Source organism: Carcharhinus amblyrhynchos, chromosome 8 (assembly GCF_965287045.1).
Source record: "Carcharhinus amblyrhynchos chromosome 8, sCarAmb.v2.hapA, whole genome shotgun sequence".
Classification (NCBI taxonomy): domain Eukaryota; kingdom Metazoa; phylum Chordata; class Chondrichthyes; order Carcharhiniformes; family Carcharhinidae; genus Carcharhinus; species Carcharhinus amblyrhynchos.
In genome coordinates, this window is record NC_137331.1 from 60,255,345 (window position 1) to 60,264,787 (window position 9,443).

The following is a 9,443-nucleotide window of genomic DNA, read 5'->3' on the forward strand; positions in this document are numbered from 1 at the left end:
AATTCCAGAACCTGTATATTTTTATCGACTAACATTTTTAGTCTTGTTTTCTGCCATAATCAAGCCAAAAGATATATTGTTAGAATGGAATTGTATTTCAAAATATGCCTCCCTTATGTATGAAGAAATTCTGAAGGAAGAATTTGACTTCTTTACTTAACTGCTCTGCGGTGGAAGTAATACTTCTTTACACAATCAAAATGCTGCAAACATGGATTAGTATTGTCTGACAATAGGCTCAGATTTGTCTTGTGTACAAAGACCTTTCTTACAATTTGGCATCTCCAGTTTAGTGGGTCAGAAATGTTGGAAATCATAATCCCTTATAATCCAGACAAAAAGCGATTAGCTCATGTTAAGCAAAGGCTTAACTTCTTTTATTCAGGTCCAGCTTTATGGGTTTTTTTCATTCAATTTCCTCCCCCTGTCTCTTGAAGACACTGCCTTGAACTGGTGTAGGATTCTATATGCCTGGACAGGACAGTGCTGTGCCATGGCTGGGGGTTCTCCTACGTTGTGTACTGTCATCAGATGCGATGGTCACTGGCAGAGGGGTGGAGGTGCAGCTGTCGTCGTCAGGGGCACCCGAGAGGAATCCCCAGACACAAGGAGCTGCAGGTCATCCATCATCATAATATTTGTCCGAAACTCCCTGCTGACCAGAGGGACACCAGCAGAGACACTGGCTGGGGAATTTTCCTGTTTCCCCCCACTACAATTCCCGTAGGGAAGGGCCATACAATGTGGATGTTCCCTGTTGCTGTGATTTAATTCCATTTAATGTTGTGACTTGAGGGAAAAGTCAGAGACCAGAATCTTATCAGCGCTCACACTGGAGGAATTTTCTCATCCCGCTGCAGTGAACAGAGATTTAGCTGGCCGCCAAATTCCCTGGCCTCGGTGTAAGATTGTGCCTAGAGTTTCCACTGCTGATCACTATTCAACAGTCTCTGCTGGAACCGCACATTTACAGAAATGATTGAGGATGGCACACTCAGACTTGGTTCTGGTACTTGTATCAGAAATTATATAGAACCTATAAAACTACAGAGAAATTGTGACCGCAATTTTAAACAATCTTCCTCCCTGGGCTCTTTTTGTGGGAGTCAAGAAGGGAGCTGACCACTACCTTCTCAAGAGCAACTAGGGATGGGCAATAAATGCTGACCAGCCAGTAACACTCATTTCCCATAAATCAATTAAAAAAAAGATGCAGTACAATCTCACTTATTTTATGCCGCTCAATCTCTTTCCCAGTGCAATTCAGGCAGTGTCTCAGACCCTCACCTTAGACAGATAAGGGTTTAACTGAAATGCAAAATATCTGGATGCCCAACAATATTTTATTAGTTTTCAAAGAGGACAGTGCCCAGTGCTGGACTTACCAGCACCTACGGGCATCAAGAGGCAGCAGGCTTGGAAGACAGTCAGGAAGGTAAAATGGCCTTTTCCTCAAAGCATTCTATGTTCCTACATTTTTCTGCATGAAGATAATGGTTCAGGTGTTTCTTCTCACTCTGATAATAATAATGTTAAATGATTCGCCATTTGGCCTGTGTTTTACGGGTGGAATTAAGACCTCAACTTTGGGGTTACACTGGGGACACGCTCAGCGATCTTACTGTAGGCGGCCTCTTATTTGGTCATCTATGGGTGTATATGCAATGAAGGACAGCGGGTGGGCTCCTGGTGTTACTGGCCCATTCAGAGGGTCAGCAGCTCTGAAGCTTTCACATTTTCACCAGGAGAGGTAATCACTGTTGAAAGATGCAGGAGACCTGGGGCCTCTAGGAGGGAATTTAAACAAAGTCATGCTGCTGAGTGTCAGTGGCAAAGTCCCTCTGAGGGAAGCGATAGTGCTGGAAGGGCTACCTTGCCTGCAGTAGCTGATGACCTCCCCATGCAACAGGACCAGTCACTCCACTATTGAGAAAATGTAGTCACGACTGGGATGGGAAGTTCCATTAGTCCAAGGGTCAATACGTACATTTCAGTATTTTCTCCAGTGAGCTATGCAGCCAAATATGTGCTTTAAGTACGAATCTCAGAAGGACCAATTAATGCTTAGGTGCCCAATAATAGCATCCAGTTTATACGGTTGGTTTCTCGACATGGTATGCGAGTCAGTTGATGAACTTTGCACTACTTTTCAGGTGAAACTCAAGGAAAATGGGCAGTCAATTTCAGAATGTAGAGCAACTCAGGAGAAATTTCCAATGCTTTTTGCATTAGACTGGATCATAAGCTTCACAAGCTGTTGTCTTCTTTACCCAAACAGGTGGTCTTGTTTCCCCCAAAGTAAAACAGCTGCTGCTTTTAAACACAATTTTCAAGACTTTTTTTTCAGTGCCATAAACTATCATGTGACCCTTTTGTAAACGGTCCACCAGGGTCCAGATGTTTCCAGCTTCTTTAAAACTGCTAAATTACCTTTTCTTTTAACACGCTGTGTTTTTCCAGGAACACCAGCAACAAAACTCCTTGCATTAACCTATTAACCCTTTAAGAGACAGTGGGGGTGCGATTCTCCCAAAAAAGTCCTGACAGTTGAATTTGCGAGAAAATTGGAGTAATTCACATTGGTTTTGTCAGTGGGAGTTCAGAGAAGAATCTCCCACACTCTGTGCAATGCAGAGGCCATCAGTGTGAATATCATCAGATCTCAGGGGGTGGGGCTTATTCACACTAGAGAGGCTGAAATCAGTGGGCCTCTGTGCATGTGCGGTGGCCCCAAAATGTCAGCCTTTGCATTGCTGGCCAGCTTGATCAATGGCCAAGCTGGGACCCCTGCTATGCTGCCCCCAACCCTCTCATGGCCCAATCGCAGCCCCCCCCGTCCATTTATGGGCCAGCCAGTGCTACCCACCCCCCCATCCTGGCCCACCCTGATTTCCAACCTCTCCCAGCAGTGACGATCACCTCCCCCTCTCACCCACAGACCCCACCTGGCTGACCACCCCTCCATCTCCCACAGTCTGCTCTGATCAGATTCCAATGCAGAGTGGCATTGGGACCCCACACCCCCCCATTGATCACCCCCTAGGCCCTGCCCCAGTAGGTGCTCTCCCAGTAGACATTGCCAGGTTTGGGGCGGTGCCAAGGTGCTCCATGGACAAGGGCACTTTGCCCCTTGGGCAGTGCTAGGGGCACCACTCCCCCACTGCCCAACACACTGGGAGGCCCTAATTGCCCCCCCCACCTTCACTTCAGCAGGATCATCCCTCTAGCTCCCTGAACATGGGGAGCTACTTTGAACCCCGCTGGAGTGAAACACTCTGGTAGGGTGGGCGATGCCAGTGGGCCTGGAGAATTGAATCCCAGGTCCACTAATAGCATTTAAATAGATGTGAAATACTAAATGCTAGCCCCGCCTCCCAGCTGATTTCTGGAAATCCGGGCCTGGGGCTCACAAGTGCAGCCCATACGCTTGCGAGAATCTGCATCAGTCAACATGCGATTCTCGTGGCCCGCTGCGCTAAAAAATTAGCGCAGCAGGATAGGAAAGTCGCCCTCAGTGTCTTTCAGAATGTTCTTAGCTCTTGAGGATAAACTATTTTTCTGTGTATAAGGCATTTATGACAACTGAAAAATGACCCTGAATTGAGCCACAATTATGGAAGTGTACTGCTCAGCACCCTGGTGTGGGAAATTTCACCACTTCCACTTCTACTGTTGACAAAATAGCTTGATGGCAGGATTGCATCACGGAGTTATTCCAACATAGCTCCCCAAGATTTTACTGGCTTCCTCTACCTCCCAGGAGTTGGTAAAATCATCGCCAGTGTCAGTGTTTTCAGCAACAGCAGGAATTCATCTTTTTCTATTCACCTTATAAAAACTGTTCAGAATTTTATTCAGGTAGAAATGTTCGGAGCTTCTCGTGTCTCTTCTCATAAACAAAGTTTCACTTCTCTAGTATCATCCTGATGGGTTTTTGCTCTATGCAATTAATATCTTTACCAGGATGGCATTGTGTGCTAAACATAAGATACCTGTATCTGCTTAATCTGCATCTACTGCAGTTGCAACTAATTCCATGGGGTGCAAAAGGCACTTGAAGGTGGTGTTTTACTGATTCAGGAATGGATTCAGTGAAGAGATTGTCCCAAAAGCCAGATGTTCCACAATGCCAGCTAATACCGCCAGCACTGCACAAACTACCAGCATACTTACATAACAAATAAAGGTATGATTTGGAAAATTTAAAAAAAAATTAAAGCTGGTCTGAACTGAGCCTAATGTGAACTGTAAAGACAATTTTAATTTGCCCCAGTTCCAAACAGTTCAGTTTTTTTTTAACTTAAAGCTATTTTGAATTATAAACAGGAAATACTGGCCTATTTCTCTCTCCACAGATCCTGCCAGAGTTAACATCAAGTCAAATATAATAATTCTTTGGAACCCTATAGAATATTTTGCTTGTTGTTAAATATTGCAGTAAACATGAAACAAGCCTTGTGGAAATGAATTAAGAGTCAGCATGGAATTGGTTAATGACACAGAAAGCATTGTTTTCCAGGATCAACACAGAAATCATTGAAAAACAAGTAAAGACAATTACAATTTAATATTTACCAATTCACATTAGCACTCCATAATAACATACTGAATAATTCATACAAAATTATAATAGATTTACATAAGGTAATGTTCTGCAAATTTATGGTAAGTATTAATTAGTTGCCTTATTTGCCATGACTATAGTGTTAAATATTCATAAAATGTGATGGTTATTTTTGAATTTCTTAACAGTGCTGTGTGCAAGCAATTTTAATTCAATCAATTGCTAAAAAGAAAACAATTTGTAGACAAAACTGGTTCTGAAATGAATATGAAACCACAACATTGTGTTTGCTAATGCACAAACAGAAAAACTTTAAAGGATACAACTAACAGGCAATATATGATTTACATATTAAAATATGGAGGTCATTAACCTTTGATATCTAATTTAATTACAAATTTTTAACAGATGGAATTTTCAGTCAATTAGCAGAACATTGCTGCATACCATAACATTTCATCATTCTAGCAAGTATATTGTATGAAAACCAAAGTACAATATGCTGCTTTAACATTTGCCAGTGCCATGCAGATTGGTCCTTTATACTGAAGCTAATATGCAACATTTAACCTGAGAATGCTTGGTGCTGGCAGTTCAGCACAAGGATCGAAATATGGTCTATTCCTCAACACTAACATTCTTACTTTCTTTAAGTACAATATTCACCAAGTGTCTTTATTATTGTACAGTGGCACAGTGGTTAGCACTGCTGTCTCACAGTGCCAGGGGACCTGGGTTTGATTCCTGGCTTGGGCCAGTTTGTCTGGTGGCTGCACATTCTCCCTATGTCTGTGTCGGTTTCCTCTGAAAGGTATGCTGGTTAGGTGTGTTGGCCACGCTAAATTCTCCCTCAGTGTACCCAAACAGGTGCCTGTGTGTGGTGACTAGGGGGTTTTCACAGTAACTTCCTTGCAGTATTAATATAAACCTACTTGTGACTAATAAATAAACCTAAATCTTAATATGTCAACCATTCTTTGGCACAGTACCAGATAATTTGATAATGGTTGACAGGAAATGGTAAATTATTTTGTGCATGTCCTTGTCCTTCTAAAAAAACATAGACCCACAAATCTACATCTCCTTAAAAGAACGGGTGCAATGAAATTAACCTAGCAAAATTCAAAACATGTCGTGATTTCCAATAAGAGATATCTGCGTGTAATTGTGTTGTAACTAACTGTAGTAGGAAAATAAATTCTTACATAGAGTAATGTTTGTAATGTGGATTTGAGTGCCTGTGATTCTGTTTTTTGAGTGCTAAGCAGATTATTTGGTGTCCATAATGGACACACTTTTGAGATAAGTCACCACATTGGTGCAGGGTTAACATGTGTATGGTGAACACTGCCTGCAGAGCAGGCACATCATGACAGCAAATCAACTGCAACACTGATTTGATACCAGCACCACCATTTTGGAGTGTTATGCTAATGCCCTCTTTTGCACACACAGCTGCACACTGCTCCATCAATGCTATTCAAAGGGATCGTCAACTACATGCAGGTTAGATGTTCACTGGTTTCTTCTGGCTGTTTCTTTAATTGTACAAGTGTCTATTGCTTTGTTTAAAGTTGTCAAGTCTACAGGGAGTGATGTGGTAGATTCCCAAGGAACTTTTGCTGACTTCAAAGCTTCTCCATAAACCAATTGCTCCCAAGTATGGGTGCACTAGTAAGCATTCTTTTTGGAATACAGCACACTTGAAGAATGAATATAGCTGATGCAGCGCAGAACGAGCTATTGGAAGAGAGGTGGATACGGGTAATGTGTCAGCTGATAGCACTGGTGAGTGCTGCAGAGTTCCTCAATCACATAATTTTCATTGTATGCATGTGATCCGTGAATGTGGGTTGTGTACTGGAATCATCAACCATGTTTTTAGCAGATTGGTCTCTGCTGCTCAGCGGTCACCCTTCAGTTTGTTGTGGTGGTTCAAATATAGATGTGCACTGGAGAATGGTGCACGTGAGGTGTTACAGGACAAATTGCTGGACTGCTGTGATACTCCGAAAGTGCCTTTGCACACTGATCCATATCCATGATGGCAGCAAGCTGACAATGCATGTCTTCAGCCTGAGATTCCACTGCAGCACTCAGAGCTCTGGTGAATAAGATGTCATGGTTGCATCCATAAGACATCATATTGTTGGCTACCACTCCATGCTGGAAAGGAAAATCTCCAAATTCTGTGTGAAACCCTTTGCCAAGTTGGTCCTGGACTCCTTGGCAATGACTACGAGTGCCCTGACAGGATTCTTAATGTAGATCCAGCCAAAGTTAAAGCAATTTTGGGGATGCCGATACCAACTGATGTGGCAGTGATTTCACAACTGCTTAAATCTAATAACTATCTGAGTCTGCTTTTCTCTTGCATCCATAACAAAGCTGCTCAGAGATTTCATTCAGAATGAGGCAAAATGATTTTGAGGGGAATTGCAAGAATTGAAGCTGCAATGGCTCGAAGGAGCAGTGACCAATCCTTAGGTATTATAACCGCAAATAAAGGTCACCGTACATTGATATGCATCTCAAGCTGGATTTAGAACAGTACGATGCAGAACGGACACCCATTAAGGGCATTAACTGTAGAAGAGATTACATACTCACAGATCGAGAAAGAATTTTTTGTGACTGGGTTTGCCTGTGGTAAACATGAACATTACATCTTTAGCCAAAATGTGGTGAAGTTGAAAAGGTCTTTTCGGATTGATGATTTGATTTATTGTCACGTGTTAATATTCTTGCGCGCTATACAGACAAAGCATGCCATTCATAGAGAAGGAAAGGAGAGAGTGCAGAATGTAATGTTACAGTCATAGCTAGGGTGTAGAGAAAGATCAACTTAAAGCGAGGTAGGTGCATTCAGAAGTCTGATGGCAGCAGGAAAGAAACTTCACAAACCGCCAAACAACCTACCCAAGACACCACAGAGAATGCTGTTCCAATGTCAAACATTGTGCCGGAAAATATCTTACAAGGAATGGAAGAAGATGGTCTTAGCAGATACACTGAGAAGAGCATAAATACCAGATGTTAATGTTTGTGAATTTACTTGTCAGCTGGAAGAAATTGAACATCATGAATCACTTGTGCTCGGAGATTCAGGCTGGCAACAACTGAATCATGGTGCATGGGATGATCCAGTTCAGGCACTGTGTGTTCAACACGGCTGTCCTGGGATCAACTCAGATGTACTTAATTGCATATGCCCTTACTTTGACTTTCGAGATGAACTAACTGTCCAAGGGAATTTGATAATCAAAGGACGTAACTCAGTACCAGCTGCTTTTGTGTAAGGAATTAATGTCAGTAACTCAATGAACACAAACCGTTTAGAAGGTTGTACCTGAAATGTCTGTGGCAGCCTCCATTGTCTCAATATATTGCAAAATGCGATGTCTTTTTGACATCAGCAAGATTTCAGCTAGACATTGGTTGAAGGTTGGGGCTGTCCTGTACAAGGAGCAAGGAGCTAGGTTAAAGAACAGGAACTCAGAGGTTAGATGACTGCTTTATAATCTGGGCCACGTTGAAATTGACATAGAGATAAATAAATTTGGCACTTAAATAAAAGCAAAACACTGCAGAATCTGCAAATTCAAAATAAAAACAGAAAATGCTGGATAAATGCAGCAGCCAGCAGCATCTGTGCAGTTAGAAACAGAGTTATTTTTTCAAATACAGAGTAGAAGGGTCATATGTTCACCACTGTGCCACCATGCTGCCACATTAGGAGGCAAGTCTTCACTGCGTGGGTTAAAATTTCTGGAAGTTTCTCTATCTTTCTCAGAGAAAGGATTATCTTGCCATATTGGCAGAGAACTGGTGAAAAAAATCCCTGAGTGATGGTAGACAGTTGAAGCAACATTTGAGGTTTGGATGAGAAGCTGGGGTCTATTGTGTACCTTCCCAAAATGCTAAAGTCTTGTTTAAGTCCACAAAACGTGCAGTAATCTGAAGTTGTATTAAAAATACAAAATGCAGAATATGTTGATCACCATCTGAATGGGAATGATGGAATAATGTTCTGAGTGCAACCTTCCATTTAACCAACCCATCTTTACTTGACAGATATTTGGTGACTTGCATTTCCAACATTTCCATTTCTATTTCTAATCTGCTGCATTTATGTGACTGTATTTAATCTATTGCAGGATTCGAATGCATGCTTGAAAGGCCTGCTATTAAAGATATTTCCATAACCCTGGCTGATTCTGTAGACCAGTAGTTTACAACCTGTTCGCCGCAAAGAAGATAGAACATAGAACGTTACAGCGCAGTACTGGCCCTTTGGCCCTCGATGTTGCGCCGACCAGTGGAACCAATCTAATGACCCTCTAACCGAAACTATTCCAATGTTATCCATATGCCTATCCACTGACCATTTGAACTCCCTTAAAGTTGGCAAGTCCACAACTGCTGCAGGCAGGGCATTCTACGACCTTACTACCCTCTGAGTAAAGAATCTACCTCTGACATCCGTCCTATAATTACCACCCCTCAATTTAAAGCTATGTCCCCTTGTGTTAGCCATCACCAACCGAGGTAAAAGACTCTCACTGTCCACCCTATCCAATCCTTTGATCATCTTGTATGCCTCAGTCAGGTCACCTCGTAACCTTCTTCTCTCCAATGAAAATAACCTCAAGTCCCTCAGCCTTTCCTCATAAGACCTTCCCACCATACAGGCAACATCCTGGTAAACCTCCTCTGCACCCTTTCCAATGCCTCCACATCTTTCTTATAATGCGGCGACCAGACCTGTACGCAATACTCCAAGTGCAGCTGCACCAGAGTTTTGTACAGTTGTAACATGACCTCACGGCTCCTAAATTCAATCCCTCTACCAATAAAAGCTAACACACCGTACGCCTTC